Raw genomic sequence first — 15589 nt, forward strand, 5'->3', positions numbered from 1 at the left:
TCAAGGCTGGAAACCCTATTTAAGCATTTCCCCCCTGTATTTTGTAATTTCTGGATCACTTCTAACCAGATTTTTCTTTACAGTCCAGTGGTCTTCAACTTTTCTATTATTATTATTATTATTATTATTATTATTATTATTATTATTATTATTATTATTATTATTATTATTATTATTATTATTATTATTATTATTATTACGATGTACAGCAAAAGGTACACATAAAATCAATAAAACCAGTGATTTAAAACAATGAACCCAATGAACATACTTTATAGTGTGCTGTATAGTGACAAGACCCCTCTTTTTTGTTTTATTGCTCTATAAGAATACAACTAGTACTTTGTAAAAATATTTTAAAAACCCATTAAAACAGTGAGCAATAACAACTTTTATATATTCATTTATACCTCAGCTTTCTCTCCAATGTTTTTTTCTCCCCAGCACATTGTGAGGGATAGAGGTGGATCTTCTAATGTCCTCTGAGAGACATCTGGCTTTTCTTTAGCTGTCTTGCTGATCCCTATTCCTTTCTGGTAAATCTGAACATAAAGGAGGGGGCATGGTATATTTCAGAGGGGGTAGTGTAAGTGTACATAGAGCATTGGAGGACAAACTGCTAGGTATCGGTACTAACATGTCTGTGTCTGTGCATTTAAGCTGCCTGCTGATTTTCAGGGCCTTAAAAGCTCTTCAGAAGCTGTGAATGTGAGGAGGATCATATGTGCTTGGTTTAGGGTTGTATAATATAGTGGGTTCAATGCATGGGAAAGGCGAGGTGGTAGTGATCATCAGCTCTTTCTCACAATACAAGAACTCGTGGGCATTCGATGAAATTGCTGAGCAGACAGGTTAAAACGGATAAAAGGAGGTACTTCTTCACCCAAAGGGTGATTAACATGTGCAATTCACTGCCACAGGAGGTGGTGGCGGCCACAAGCATAGCAACCTTCGAGAGGGGTTTAGATAAAAATATGGAGCAGAGGTCCATCAGTGGCTATTAGCCACAGTGTGTATATATATATATATATATGTGTGTGTGTGTGTATAAATTTTTTGCCACTGTTTGACACAGAGTGTTGGACTGGATGGGCCATTGGCCTGATCTAACATGGCTTCTCTTATGTTCTTAAGTACAGCATAAGGTAGCCTGCACTCCAAGACTGGAGAACTGGGCCAATGGAGCCAACTATATACAACTCAAGGTTCCCGTGCAAGCATGTTATTGGATCATTCAAACCATCAGGGGGCCTGTGGTTGATGCAGGGCAGCAGGTATTTGGATCCTGCTGCCCATTGTTTCCAAGACTCTAAGCTCCGTTCATATGGCTCCAATGAGCCAGGCAGGAACACCCAATTCAGTTCTCACTTGAGTCCACATACACAACAGGTTGCCAGTCCACTGGTGGGGATGGGAGATTCCCTACCTCGCCTCTTGTTTTTTGCCACTGTACAGTGGCAGTAGAACTTCCTAGTGATGGACAGGAGAGAAGATAATTTTGTCCTCTCCTCACTGCAGTCTCCCAACCTGCATTCTTATAAATATTTCCAGGGTTTTGGGGAAGGGGAAGTTCAGAAAATATCTGTGATCTTTGTGTCGATGGAACATGGTGTAGATTTCATCTCTACAATTGATTGGTTTAGAAAATTTATATGTTTCCTTCCCAGACCAGCCTTTACAAAACAGTAAAATAGAACAAAGCAAATAATATTAAAAATGAACCAATTGTATCAATAAGAAAATAATAAAAGCAAAATCAATGCATGCTTGACCACACTAAGCTATGCAGGAAGGTGCCATGCTGCAGCAGATACCACACCCCTAAAGTGCTGGGGTTGCTAGCTCTGGGCTGGGAAATCCCTGGGGGTTTTGGGGTGGAGCCTGAGGAGGGTGGAGCTTGGGGAGGGACTGCAGTGGGGTATAATGAGGTACAGTTGACCTACTCAAGCAGTCATTTTCTCCAGGTAAATTGATCTCTGTCACCTGGAGATGTTGTAATCCCAGGAGATCCTCAGTCAACACCTTGAGGATGGCAACCCTAGACAGCACCCAGAGCTATATGCATACTTTTATAGTTATAAGGGGTTCTTAAAACATGATTATGCAATGGAATATAAATTAAAGTTGGTCTAATGGAAACATTTATGCTGGAACCTGTGTGGCCAGAACCTGACTCTTGACTGCCTCTTGAGTTTTCGGTTTATGGATCAATGTCGCTGTCAATAAAGTTAACTGCAAAACTCCTCAGTGGTCAGCACTGTTACTTAAATTAGAGAAATTGAACCAAGTCAATGTGTTATGGAGTCCTTAGGTGATGATGGCTACCAGATAGGACTGTGAATAGTCATGGTCGAAAAACTGCTGCAACTATCAAGCTTCTATTGCTTCGATTATTTTCTTTCGGCAATAAAGAAAACAGACCTTAGTGATTTTGAATTTGCACAAACCATTTGTTTTAATGCCTATAATCATGCTGCATCATTGACTTCCATATTCCCTAATGCGTTTAATTCCAGATGTTTAGCTGTACAGCTTCGGACCTACCAGGCATCATTACTTTAAAGTTTATAACCATTGCTGACAAAGTAGATGCCCCTCTTTCCTTGTATGGATAGAATTAAGTTTGCTAAAGAGCACAGTCATTTCGGGGGTGGGGGGCGGGGGGAGTCTGAACAAACAACATTTCTAATTGCTCCATGTTTATGTCAGAGATATTTCAAAGTACGATATAGCTTTTCTGAGAGAGAATTTCCTGAAATAAAAGTAACTTTCTCTAGGACTTGAGGTTGAAAGATATTTACAAAATATTGTCAAAATGAAACCATCCCTTACAGGTCCACCCCCACCACTTTTTTGCTATTATATTGTCTGCTAGTGCACTGCTGAACTTGCAACAGGTATTTTTGTTTCATTGTGACATAATGAAATTTATGCTGGTAAAAAATCAAGGTGTTCAAAATATTTGTCTAGCTGATTATAAGTCAATTCATGTGGTTTCTTCACCACATGAAGCTCCTAACTAGAGCTGAAATTAATTTGCTCCATTTTTTCACCCCCATTTTGATTGTGTATATCATGAGTCCCCAAAGTGGTGACCATGGTCATCATGATATCTGCTAGACACTTTTCCTGGCACCTAACAAATATTTTTAGAAAATGGTCTGAGCCACATCATGGGGCTTTTGCTCAGCACGTCTTTTGATTAGCTACTGAAGATCCAATTGGCTGTGTAGTTTTCTTACAGCAACTGTTGCCACTGCATCACAAGCAGTGCTTTTTTTTAGCAGGAACTCAAGGAATCTAGTTCCAGCTGGCTTGGTGTCCAAGAATGTGGCTTAATATGCAAAAGAGTCCCTTAAATTTTGGCCAGTTCCATACTAGAACTTTAATCCTCGTTCAGCTTTGTCCCCAAACTGATTTTCTACACTAGAACCATAGAATAATAAACTCATAGAGTTGGTTTCTATGATTCCATGATTCAAATGTAGAATGTCAGATTGGGGACAGGGCTGAACCAGGATTAAAAATCTAATTCGAATTGGCCTTAATCTCCTCAGAGTGTTTGGACCAAAGTATTCCTTTCTCTCTCTGTAAGCCATCATTACTACAGATGCAATTTATTCTTCTAACAATGAAAATTAATAGCAACAACAACTGCTAAAATGTTTAGGAAGAAACGCATGGTTAATTTTGATAGTAGTACTTGGAAGCCACAGTATGGGGAGCTTGACAAATATCTATAATTAGATAGGCTGACAGTGTATGGTTGTCATTATGTACCACAAAAAGGAGACAGAGAGGATAGGCTTTATCTGCTTGCGGTGATGCAATTAATGTCGAACACGAGATTATTACCACTAGTAAGTAGGCCAAATTAGGGGAACAGTAGAATTCATTGAACTCTGAAATACAGTTCAAATATCTCTTGTCAATCCAAAGTGGAACAGAACCTTTAATTCCCCCATGCAGATTCACATAAGACCCCTTCCCCCCATACAGATTCATATATAACCAACCTCTCAGACTATATTTACACTTCAAGACTTTGGGTGCATTCACACACTCTAAATATTGTGCTGTGCAACTGGATTTTTAGTGTGTAAGAACAGCAAAATCCACTTTCATATGACAGTTGTCATATGAAAGCACCCTTTGTCCTGAAAGACTCTTCTCCCATGTTGTACCACTCTGCTTCCTGCTCAGTTACCACCCCCCAAAAAACAACAGTTGCCATTGCTACGGAGTAGTTGTGTGATAGAGCTAGGCTGGCAGGTTCTAATGAACAGGAAGGTCTTGATTTGTTCTGCAGGCATAGGCAGAGGGTGTGGAGGAATTCTCAGTTCTGAATTTTTCCTGCCTCTGTTTGATTTCTAATGGGTCTCCATATTTTCAAGCTGTGGGGAAAGTTGAGTGAGCTGAACTCACCAGTTAGAAAAATGTTGGCTGAGCTGCAATGGCCCATGTTTAGCAGTAGGTCTAGGGTTGTTTTCAAATTAAAAAATTCATTAACAGAAGAGGGGGTGATTTCTACCAATTCTGGCTTCCCGCTAATTTGCTCCTTATGTTGTTCCTGAGCGTCCCATCCCCCAGCAGCAAATTTCAGGGAGATCAGCAGTCTGCAGATTGAAGAAAGGCAGGAGTATTCTGTTCCACTGTAAGAATGCTTTGCATGAGTGTAAAAATACCTATTTTCTCTTTGCTTATTTTCCCCAGTTTTATTGAGACATTCAACATTAGTCACTTATGTTGTTTCTGAGTAGGACAGTGTTTTTGTTTTTTGTTAATGTTAGATGTAATTCTGAAGTGGAGCAGATTTTTGATGGGCTAACTACCCTGGCCAAAGTAGTTCCTTGGACACAGTGCCTTGCCAATATCTGAGACTTTCAACAGGACTTGGGCAAAATGGTTTTTTAAAATATATTTGAACCTAATCTCTGGGCAACTGACCATTTAAAACAATTACAAGAACTTGAAACAATATAGACAAATAGCAATTTAAACTACAGTTGATATGAATCTGCAATCAACAAACCCCAGCATCAGTTCAAGGGTTAGTTCACCTTTTTAATCAATTCCCTGAAGGTCAAAAGAGACTGGGCTTAATAGAGCTCTATAAAGCTCTATATTCCTCTGTGGGAGAAAACTGCTGAGTGTTGTCAGGTTTTTTTTTTTTTAGAAAACAAAACAAATATTCATTAGTTGGTGTGGCTTTTTTGGCATTTCCAAACAGGAATTGAAAAATAGAATTGCAAATTGCCTTCATTCAGTGCCCATTATTTCTGAGCTATTTAAGATTAATATAGTACACTGTTAAAAGATTCAAATGCAATTGATTTCCCAGTCCTCTGTCAACAACACTTTTGGTGGATGGCTGGTGACAGCTTAAAACAAAACACCACAAGTCCAAAATACTAATGAAATAAAATTTCATATATTGAACTTGTGTGTTCTGTTGTGGGCTTAAAGAAGGAGATTTGTGGGAAATGACGCTTTCCTGGTCCAAAGTCCGAATGGCACGATCTAGGTGGGATTCTATGCTTCTTTATGCTAAGGAGATTTTAGCAATCTGTAGTGAGACATTTTAAATTAATAAGTGAAATGCATATTGGGAATATGTATTGGTTAATATAGCAAAGTTGCACAATCAGGAAAGCATGGCATCACGTGCAGTTAAACACCCCTCCAGTATATTGCAACAAAGAGCTTATTCACATTCACATGCATTTTGTAGCACAAGAAGAAACAAAAGTTTAATCTAAAATTTCTAAACAATACTCATTCCTATTGCAAATGGTGAGCTACTCTAGAAGCATCTGTATGCAAGCATGAGATCATGGGTGCAGTGCTGGTTTGCTTGTGCAGGAGGACTGAATAGAACGGAAAGGTCTTGCCTATTGCTAGACCCTTAGGAGAGAGAGAAAAGGCACAGAAAGAGACAGAGGAGTCAGAGAGAGGCAACACACCAGGGTTGCCAAGTCCACTTCAAGAAATATCTGGGGACTTTGGGGGTGGAGCCAGCAACAAGGGTGTGACAAGCACAGCTGAACTCCAAAGGGAGTTCTGGCCATCACATTTAAAGGAACCACACAATTTTTAAATGCCTTCCCTCCATTGGAAATAATGACAGATGGGGCATCTTCTTCTGGGGCTCGCAGAATTAGACCCCCAGGCCTAATCCTTTTGAAACTTGGAGGGTATTTTGAGGAGAGACATTGGATGCTATGCTGAAAATTTGGTGCTTCTGCCTCAAAAAACAGGCTCCCCAGAGCCCCAGATATCCGTGGATCAATTCTCCATTATACTTTATGGGAATTGGTCTCCATAGAGAATAATGGAGTGCCCAGCAGACATTTCTCCCTCCTCCCCACTTTCTGATGACCCTGAAGTGGAGGGAGGGCCTCTAAACCAGGGGATTCCCTGCTCCAACCTGGGGATTGGTGACCTCACATCACACCTGGACACGATTTGGTTCTAGAAAAAAAATATAGCACCTCACCCGAGGAGTCCAAATATGCCTGGTTGCCATTATTTGATGATGCAACCTCTTCCTATCTAAATTTCTTTGCTTCCTCCCCATTCATCTCTCTGGAAAAGAAAAAAGAAGGGCCAATGTAGCATTTTTTCAATTTTTCCAAAAATTTCCATTTTTTTCTGGAGATTTTACATGTCTAAGCCTTCCCTTCTCCTTGGATTCCATTCCTGCTTGTCTTCCTTTTATTTTCAGGCCATTATCCTTATTTCATCCCAGACTTTGATTTTCAGACCACTGCCTCATCTCTCACCACTTTGGGTCTGAGATTACTGAGATGCCTTTGCTGACTCTTAATATCCCTGCTTCTGTTTCCCCTACCTGACAAAAACCCATTGCTGTTTTTCTATTAAGATCCAATCTGAGCTTTTCCTGATGCAGTCAGACACCTTAGTCTTTATTGAGCTTGAGGAAATCATTTAAGGCAAAGCTTATCAAGCTTCTAAAGTGGGACCTGGTTCTAAAGTACTGTTTTGGATCCTTGCAATGTTACTCAACTCTTCTTTCCTCCCAACCAACAAATAATGTTAGAATCTCACATCAGCTAATGCTGGATAGATTTATATTTTATTTTCATGGCTAAGCAACAATATAAATTTTGTGGATATTTGGGGCCTCAACCCATAGTTTGTACTTAAGCTATTTCTGTTCCATCATTCATATGCTTAGCCTTTCCCTTGCAGAAGTTAGATTATTTCGGAAGATTCCATGATATCACAGTGGCTTAGCTAATGGTGGTAGGAAACTCTCCGTTGGTCAATGACTTATAATACTCCCATTGAATATTACACTCAGTTACTTTGCTCTTCATGGGCAAAAAAATGAGACAATTTTTCATGCAGAAAAAAATGTACAGAGAAATTGGCCATGTCTTTGGTAGTCAATGAAGTTATTTTTAAACTATCATCTGTTTGTTAAAAAGCAGCTTATTTTATTTCCCGACATCTTGGCCTGTAATGTGGCTTTACTACGACAGTGATGGAAGCAGTCATGGAAATAAGATAAAAAGGGCCTGTAGGAGCTGGATAGACAGAGAGAAAGAACAATTCACACTTCGCCTTAAAAATTTACATATGCACATGATGGTTTTGAAACACAGCCCAACTGAATAAAATGCAGATAGCACTAAGTGGAACTCAGAGCTATTTTTCAAGCCCAATTATGGTTTTTGAAGCCCTAGAAAATGGAAACATCTGCTGGAGCCAAAATAGCTGCTCACTGACTGAGAACAGCGGGAGAGCTCACGGTTAATCATCTGTACTCCTAGCAGGAATCACTTTAGCCAACATGAATGAGTAAAGAGCTTTTCAGGAGTGGTAGTGCTAATGGAGTATTTCTATCCAGAAAATAGATGAAGAGGGGCTAAGTCATACTCCATTGCAAAGGAGAGAATACACCTTACCAGGAGGTAAGAAAAAGGTTCCTTGTACTCACTACAGAACCTCCTAAAGACTGCCACTGGCTTCTTTTTGGACCAGATTTCAGATGAGCTATTCCTTTTGTACAGGCAAATATCAAAATGATGGAAGTAATTCTGAGACTTAACTAAGATGTAAAAATAAATAAATAATTAAATTGCAATGCAAATGCCAACTTTGTTCCATATAGATTGGAAAATGAAAAGCAAGTAAGATTTACTTTTATTTAGCACATGGAGTTGCAAATAGTGATTTGCATTTATACTGATTTAGTGGATTAGCATATTCATGGAGAAAAGACGCTATAAGATGGCAGCTTAGTGCATCAGAACCAGAATATTATATTCTTCTTTAACCGTATCTCTAGGCTATTCAAGCATTATCACTAATAGTATAGGGATCACTGCTGATGCATTCCTTTGTCTTTGCCCTGCACCCAAAACACTGCTAACCAAAAGTGTCCTCCTCAATTCATAAAACATTTTACTTGTCATTTGATGCATACATAATTTCCAATTCTTTGCAAGCATTCTGCAGACTTGGGTAAGGTATATGAGATGTGGACAAGATGAAAACTTATAAATTAAATGTTATAGAGTTCTTTTGTAATTGTGGACAGCTTCTGGAGCCCACAATTTGTGATTTTGTATTTCTGTTGAAGGCAAAATTAAGAGGTATTTCATCTCTATGAAGATGGCTTGCCAGTTTTCAATATTCTGCAGTGAGAACACAATTTTCCTTTTGCTCACACTTCTTTTCATTACTAGAGAATTCTGTATTTTCTACATTCTTTCCCACTTCAAAGGTAACTTTGATGTTCTCTCCAGTGCCTTTCCAGCATTGTGTGCATATAGGAAATAATGGGCACTAGTCCAGGGATAAGACCGCCAACCATTTATGCTGTTTGCTCCCTGGGAAATGAAATGATAGCATACAAAGTAATCACCTTAGCAGTTAGTCCCATGTTGGTATCCATATTTATTGTAACCAGGTTGATTTTGGTCATTTAGTCCGATCACTTCCATATTTCTAATCTAAGCATTTTTATATTTTCTTCCTCCAAGGAAGAAGGTGGCATAAATGACTCTTTCCCATTTTATCCCCATAATGTCTCTATCCTGTGAGGTAGGACAGGCTGAGACAATGTGACTGGCCCACAATTATCCAATGAGCTTCAGGGCAAAGTGAGGACTTGAACCTGTGTCTCCCAGGTCCTAGTTCAACTTTTACATCATGTTCTCTCAGGCCAATCCTCCTCACTTCTCGAACTACCTGTCTATTTTGTATGGGTTTGTGAATTTACCTATTGTCTGTCATTTGCTAGTAGAAACCTTTCACTTTTATCCTCCCTCTTAGTCTACCTGTCTCTCTCTCCCATTCTAGGGTGAAAGTGGGAGACTATTTACTTCATTTATACTCTCCAAAGGGGGACCCAAAGTGGCTCCCTTCCTCCATTTTATCTTTAACACAAGTAGGTTAGCCTGAGAGTGTGTGAGGTCACCCTGCAAGCGTCTGTGTAGGGACAGATTTGAACCTGGGTATCGCAGATCCTAGACTTACATTCTATCCACCATACCACAATAGTTCTTCTGCATTGTCCTCCTTCTTGACAGACCACTTTATAGAAGATGTGAAGTGCAGCAATGTTAAAAATGGCAGGGGGGCATCGCCCATGCAGCGAATTACTAAGGAATTAAGAATAAAGCAGCCAATATTGTAATGTTCTTGTATAGAAGAATTGGGCACCCTCATTGGTAATCGTGTACAGTTCTGGTTGCCATACCTCAACAAGCTTATTGAAGAATTAGAAAAAGTGCAGAAGAGGGGAACCAAGATGAGGAGGAAAGGTTGGAGAGTTTGGGACTTTTAGTTTAGAAATGAGGCATTCATGGCCATAGAGAGGGCGACTGATTTGTCCCAGTCCCTCTTCAAATGAGGCTCAAGGCTGGATTGCCTGTAGGCAGAGAACAGTCATTCAATGAGAAGGCAGAAGGCAAAATGTCCCTGGAATATCATGGGATTAGCTGGTCATTTTTGGGGGCCAAACAGAAATTTTAGGGGACCCCCCCTGAATTGGGAATAGGATGGAGCCTTTCCCCCCCTTTCTTCCACTTCATGAGGTTCAGGTTGTGCTGCTGCTTTTTTTTTTTTTTTTTTTAAAAAGCTTTATCTAGGCCTGATTGATGACTGTTTAGGCCATAACAATTTTAGCAGATATAGGGCAGGATGCTCATGATAGGTAGCAAGCACCCTGAGCCATTAGGCAGGATGGAGGTGTATCCTGAACAGACCATCAATGAGATGGTGCTTATGCCTCTGGTGCTGAGCAACATCTTGCCAAACCTGGAAGTGGCTTTATGTTCTTTTGGAAATTTTTCCATTTGTAATCCCAACAGAAAAGTCTCTGCTACTTTGTTAAATTCGTATCCCAAGATCTTAGAAATCACTTGTTGAATCATCTGCCAATACTTTTTCACTCTTTCACAAATCCACCACATATGGTAGAAAGAACCTTCGTTTTTTACATTTCCAACATCTATCTGGCATCTTATTGTTCATCTTTGCCAACTTTTTAGGAGTCATATACCATCTGTACATCATCTTAGAACAATTTTCTTTAATACTCTGACATGTTGAGAGTTTCATAGAGTTCTTCCACAAATATTCCCATGTGTCCATCTGTATTTCTTTATTTACATTAATTGCCCACTTAATTATTTGAGATTTCACTACTTCATCTTCCGTAGACCATTTTAAAAGTAACATAGATTTTCGAAATTAATTTTTCATTATCTCCAAGCAGAACTTTTTCCATTTCTGTTTGTTCTCGTCTTATTCCTTCAGTTTTAACATCGCTTTCCACCAAACTTTTTATTTGTTGCATTTGAAACCAATCATATTTATTATTCAACTCTTCAGCAGTTTTCAATTCTATTTGTTGTTCATTGAACTGACAGGCTTAAAGTTTGCTTGAAGTTTCAGAGTTTTACAATGTTGGCATAAGCAGAGTTATACCCTTCTAAATCAATTGAGCTTATAAAAGTATTACTCTGCTTAAGATGGCATAGTTACCCTCCTTCTGAGAGTCTCCAAAAGGAAAAAGTAAAATCTCATCTAAAGGTGCCGGACTCCAGGAACAGCTTGTTTTCTGTTATTTTTAATCACACCCCTTTTTTGGTTATTCTGTTGCCGATTCTCAGGTGTAACCCCTGAACCATAGACATAACCAGACTCTGATCCTGATACATCTCTTGCTATCACCTGTCTCCTTTAAGCGCTGCCCCAATCCATAAGACTTATTAACAAAGCAGTACTCCTCATCTCCCAGAATTCACTACTAGAGAATGATGTTCCAAAGGTCTAGTAATGTTCCATACTGATGTTCCATAGCCCTGCGTATGTGAATTGGCCATCACAATTTATCAACAGCAGATTGAAGTTTGATATCACAAAATGTTTCCTAAAATACAGAGCTTTTCACTGGAAATAGTACAGAAGTATGGCTGAGTCAACAAGTGAAGAGACTTTAAATGATGAGTGTGAAAGTATAAATTCATCACTAAAGATACTATTCCTGACAGTAAACTGCATAAAGAGGAGATCACAGCATCTCTCTCCTCAGCCACTGGTAAAATCTAGTGCTGCTTCAGAAAGTACATAAACACCAAAATACCATGGCTGGGGTCCCACATTTCGAGGGTCATTTTCACAACCACAAAAATCCACAATAATGTTAATCTCCTTAGCTCAAAGTGATATGGAATCATTCATATAAATGTTGAATATGAATCTTACCCTTTCAGATGCAACACATTTTCTCTCCTCTCTCATAAACATATGGCACAGTCCAGAAGAGATATGCACAAATGTTAAAATGTTGACCATTTTGTTGGTTAAAGATTTTGTTTTGATTGAAATAGTCTGTAGTACTGTAGATGACTTGGGAAGTCAATGGCAAACCACCCCGTAAAAAGTCTGCCAAGAAAACGTTATGTTGTGACATGACCCCATGGGTCTGTAACGACTCGATGCTTGTACAGAGGACTACCTTTACCTTTTTTTCTTTTGTTTTACTTTCCACTTACTATGCCATTACAGATCTGTGAATGATGACTCTCCCCTGTTTTCAATAACACATTTCCACCTGTAACTTCTAGAATGAAACTACCACTGCAAGGAAATTTATTTCAGAAATCTCTGAGGTTACTAAATGAGATATGTTTGGGGTGAAATTTGATTAGTTATATAGTATTGACTTAAAGCTGACCAAGAGCACTACCTTTTAAAAAGTATTATAAGATAACAATACACAATGTGAACTAGTATAGAGGTCAAACAAAACATCTAGTTCACAAATGAAAAACAAATGAAGGAAGAGAATTTACACAGTTATAATGATTTCTTCCTTATCCATTGATTTCTAACAGTTTAAGTTTTTTTTTTTTAAAAAGCAGCCAATTGCTGCCACTTTTTTGTCATCTAATATAGACTTAGAAGTCTGAATTGCTGTTAGAATATTAGTAACAATTCTCACATCTTTAAGAACCATTCTAATTTGCCAGGCAGTGTTGGTTGTTCCCAATAGTATGCAAATACCATCATCTCAGAGGTCAGAACATATAGTGGGTACCTCTCTGGGATCAGTAGTTAAGATATTGAAACAGTTCAAGAGATAAATTTCAGGTTTCAAATCAACAACCAATTCCCATATCTCAGAAATTGTCCTTTGTACTATTTTCCAATAAGCTTTAGCTCTGGGATATGACCACCATATATGAATGCAATCTGCTTTTGGAGAGTTACAAAACCAGCACTTATTACTAGCTGAGAGAGGTTCATAATCTGTTTGGTGTTAGTTGTCATTGGTGCACTATTTTAAAGCAACTCTCCCTTATTTGTACACTTGAGGGCAACAGCACTATCATTTTTTATTCCATCCTGTCTTTCTGGTTCCAAAATATGCCACTTGAAGAGACTATCTCTCCTTGCTGTGTCAGAGCTATGGGTTAGCAGATGCAAGTGCAGTAGTGCAAGTGCATGTCATTATGTGCAGTGCCAAAGCAGAAGGGTGACCCTCTTTCTGGAAAATGTGAACCCTTTGCCTGTCCTAGGCGATAGATGCAATGAGACATTGCTTCATGACTGTAGAATATGCCTTGGGTTTTTTTTTCCTCTAGCCTGAATTCTGAGATGTTTTACTTCCACTGCACAATGCAAATTCCAAGATATAAGCAAGAGCAAAGCAATGACACTTTCTTTGGTGTCTGCATACTTAGCAATTCCGGGATTAGCTCTCATCTGTTCAAGATTTTATATGGAATAAATTATCATATTTCTCCTCATCAGTTTCATAATGATAAAACATCTATACACTTTTTAGAATATTCAAAGCTCTTTACATGCATTATGTATCAAAAATTCTTTTGGTGAACCTGTATGGTTGGCCAATACATTGCATACTTGTATCCCACCATGCAGTTCCAAAGACTTTATTTAGTTACTTATTCATTCTTTTTTTTTAGTCACCAGTCACCCAAAGGGTCTTGTGATTACTTACAATATTAAAACTAATAAAGTAAAAAACAACATAAAACAAATAACAAATATAAAATAATAACAATAACATATTAAAATACATGGCTATCACCATACCACTAATTAAACAGTCCAAACATGTAATTACCCTCCAAAGGCCAACCTAAATATGAGAAATCATTATGAAAAAGCAACATAGAAACCATCAAAACCCCAAAAAGCCCTGTGTGAAACAATGGTGATGCCCAGGGGTGTGGCCTAATATGCAGATGTAGCCTAAGATGCATATGCTACAAAAAAGCCGTGTCAAAAACCATCCACTCTGCACAGTTCTAATGTATTTCTTTAGCTAAATATCCAGTTTAAGTTATATTTTTTAAAAACTCAAATTGTATTGCTGTCACTTGATTAGTGAAAGGGATAGATGAGAGTTTGCCTGAACAGAAGGTTTGGTGGGACAGAGGGGAATGAAACTTACGTTAGGAAGGATGGAGTTCTTAATTGAAGTGTGATGTCAGAGGGCTGGTAGGCAGGGCTTTTTTGTAGCAGGAACTCCTTTGCATAATAGGCCACACACCCCTGTTGTAACCAATCCTCCAAGAGTTTACAGTAGGCCCTGTACTAAGAGCCCTGTGAGATAATATGACAGACTGAACTTCATAGCTAACAGCACATACCTACTACATCAACTCCCAAGCTATGATATAAAGATATGGCTCTTCACCCAATACTGGGGTCTAGTTCTCACTGACATGATCAACCTTTCTTTGGGCATGCATTATTTCAAAATGCAAACGAGGGCTGGCATGATGAATTGGCTCTTCCACATGAGCAGAAAAAAATGATGTCAAGGGAAAACATTCTAGTTTAGACCTCTCTCTAACATCCAAGTTGCCATCCCTAATGGTAATGGCAAACCTTTTCAGAACTTTGTTCCTACAAAGAATGTATATTTTTAATTATTATACAAACAATACTCTTAAAAAGACCTGCTTTTTTTGGAGGGGTGTGTGAGGAACCCCATCAGAGGCTTTACTTGGGAGGTGACCACTTTAAATTTCTCCCTGATCACCTACCCTCAGTCAGACTCACAGAAATCCTGTCAGAACTAGTAATAATTGGCACCAGACGGTTTTAACGTTAACAACCACAAAATATTTATTAGGTAACAAAAGGCAAGGAGGGGGATGAAATAATATTGATTATAACTGTTCAACATTAAAAAGAAGCCAGGCTATTTATAACGAGATCCAGGGCTTTTTCGGTGGCAGCACCAGAACTTTGGAACACCCTCCCAGAAGCCACAAGGGCCCTGCAGGATTTGTCTGCGTTCCGCAGGGCCTGTAAGACCGAATTGTTCAAACAGGCTTTTGTGGTTTGATCGAAAAAAGGCTGCCACCGGACATCCTACAGAATGCTGGCGATCTTGGTCGAGAAGTCAATACCACATATACTGGACTGAAATAGCGCTATAGAATGGTTTTAAAGTTAATATATGTAAATTATGGTTTTATATGTTTTATTGGACTGATTGTTTTTATAATGTTGTAAGCCGCCCTGAGTCCGCTTGTGGAGAGGGAGGGATATAAATGGGAAGTAATAAATAAATAAATAAATAAATAATAAAAGGCAAATCAGTTGGCAGATGGTTGGCAGAATAAAATAATTACAGAGAGTAGAGACTTTTTCAGGGTGAGGTAAAAATATAACAAGACTTTGGCAGAAGATCTTAAAAATAAACAATAAACCAGGCAAGTTTCAAAATCCCACTGGATTCTACTTCACACAGGCTGTGCCTTCTGGGCACTCAGAATGCTGTTCCTTCATTTGTTTAAGCCCTAGCTTTGGCAGTGCCAAATCATATAAATAACAAACTTTAATCACTCTTCCACACACACTCGCACCCCTCAATAACGATGCATCTCAGCCCCACAGCTAGTCCTCAGGTTTGAGTCTTGGGTACCTCTGCTGACCCCTAGAATACAGTTCTCCCCTCAGTGTGTAACTGTGTGATCTAGTTTGTACTTGGAGATTGCCTGATGCACTGGCAAAATCTCCCTCAGAGAGTTTCAAACTGTCTGAAAACTCCCTTTTCCAGACAGAGTCC

This window comes from Heteronotia binoei, chromosome 2 (genome assembly GCF_032191835.1).
Source record: "Heteronotia binoei isolate CCM8104 ecotype False Entrance Well chromosome 2, APGP_CSIRO_Hbin_v1, whole genome shotgun sequence".
NCBI lineage: Eukaryota > Metazoa > Chordata > Lepidosauria > Squamata > Gekkonidae > Heteronotia > Heteronotia binoei.